Source organism: Aythya ferina, assembly GCF_964211825.1.
Source record: "Aythya ferina genome assembly, chromosome: Z".
Taxonomy (NCBI): Eukaryota; Metazoa; Chordata; class Aves; order Anseriformes; family Anatidae; genus Aythya; species Aythya ferina.
The window spans coordinates 2,312,205-2,313,873 of NC_140299.1; the positions used below are offsets into that span (position 1 = coordinate 2,312,205).

Below are 1,669 nucleotides of genomic sequence, written 5' to 3' on the forward strand. Positions count from 1 at the left end.
ATTGGAACATACCCACTACGAAATACTTTCCCTTCCTCTGGCGGCAGGTGCTGTAAAAGTGCAAAGCATTACGAGCATTATTGCTTTTCGTGCTGTGCCCCCTTCCGATGCCCAGGATCAGGGATGTAAATATATATATATATATATATTATATATAATTTTTATGGCTTGCTTTTCATGCTCCAGCGTTTACAGCGTCTGGGGCACACCCAGCCTGCGGGGGCTCCCCCAGGCTGTGTGCCGAGAGGCGTGGGGGGGTGGGCGACCCCACGGGGCCCCCCAAATTCCCGATGCGCGGAGGGGAGAGGGGGCATCATCATCCTAAACTCACAGCGGCGGCAGGGGGCGGGGGGGGGCGCGACACAGTCACAACCTTTCGGCAACCCGAGCCGCCGCCGCTTGCGCAAGGCGGTCGGAGATAAATATATATATATATATATATAAAAATATATAATTTTTTTTTTTTTTTTTTTTTTTTCCTCTCCCGGAGCGACACGGTGTCTAGACGCCCACGTGATGGGGCCGGGGCCGGGCCGTGCCGGGCCGGGGCCGTGCCGCTGCGCACTGCGAAGGCGCCGGAGGAGGGGGGGAACCGGGGGGGCGGGCGCGGCCGAGCGCGCAGGCACCGCCGCTCCCCTCCCGGCTCCTCCGCTCCGCTCCGCTCCGCTCCGCTTCGCCGCGCCCGGCTCCGCGCCGCCGGGGCTCCCCCGCAGCAAGGGAAGACGGAGGCGCTGGTGCGGGGAGGGCGCCTCCTCTTTGCAGCCAGCGGAGGGAAGAGGAAAAAAAGGAGGAGGAGGAAAAAAAAAAAAAAAAAAAAAAAAAAAAAGCAGCAGGAGGAGGAGGAGGAGGAGGAGAAGGAGGAGGGGAAGGAAGGAAGGAAGGAGGAGAGAGGAGGAAAAAAAAAAAAAAGGATAATAATAATAATAATAAAAAAAAAGAGAGAGCCAGACGCGCCGGCAGCACGGAGAGGGTCCCCATGTAAGCACGGCGCCGGGGGAGGCGGCGGGTGGCGGCGGCCCCCCCGGTGCCCGCGGAGGGGAGCGGAGCGGAGCGGGGGGCGGGCAGCGCCGCCCGGCTCTCGCCGCCGGCAGCACGCTGCTGGGGAAGGAGGGACACAGCCCCACTTTTTTTTTTTTCTTCTTCTTTCTTTCTTTTCGTAGCAGCCGGATCAAGACTCTGTGTGTGCGTGTGGATTAAAACCTTCGGGAAGAAGGAGGAAGACCCCAAAACCCCGCATCAGGACGACCTGGGCTTTCAAAAGGGATACAACACTCTGGATGCGCTTATTCTTCTCTTTTGTGACAGATGCTTAAATCGATTCCGACGGCCGAATCTTAGGGTCGGTGGTTGTTTTTTTTTTTTGTTTTTTTTTTTTAATTTTAATTTTTTCCTTTTTTTTTTATTTTATTTTATTTTTTTTTGATCTCCACCGTCTGGGCTCGCTGTTTTCTTCCTAATTCCTTCGTTCTGCATCCCCGCCGCCCCCCAACCTTTCCCAAGCTGGCGGCTTGATGGGAGCCGCGGCCCCGGGGAGGCCGAGGATCCCCCGCGGCTCCAGGCTCGCTCCGCAGCCGCGCAGGGCTGCGCGGCGCCGGCCAGCCCAGCCCGCCTCCCCCCGCGCGATGCGCCGCGGCGCCGCGCTCTAAGGCGGCGTTTTCGCCCTCTTTCC

General features: G+C 58.2%; 1 long non-coding RNA gene across 1 annotated transcript; it reads left to right on the plus strand.

The window, feature by feature from the left end:
* Positions 1-611: 611 nt before the first annotated feature.
* On the plus strand, positions 612-1,335 carry LOC311427569. Its single transcript, XR_014687431.1, has 2 exons — positions 612-978; positions 1,161-1,335. It is a non-coding gene; the product is annotated as an uncharacterized lncRNA (long non-coding RNA).
* Positions 1,336-1,669: the final 334 nt, after the last annotated feature.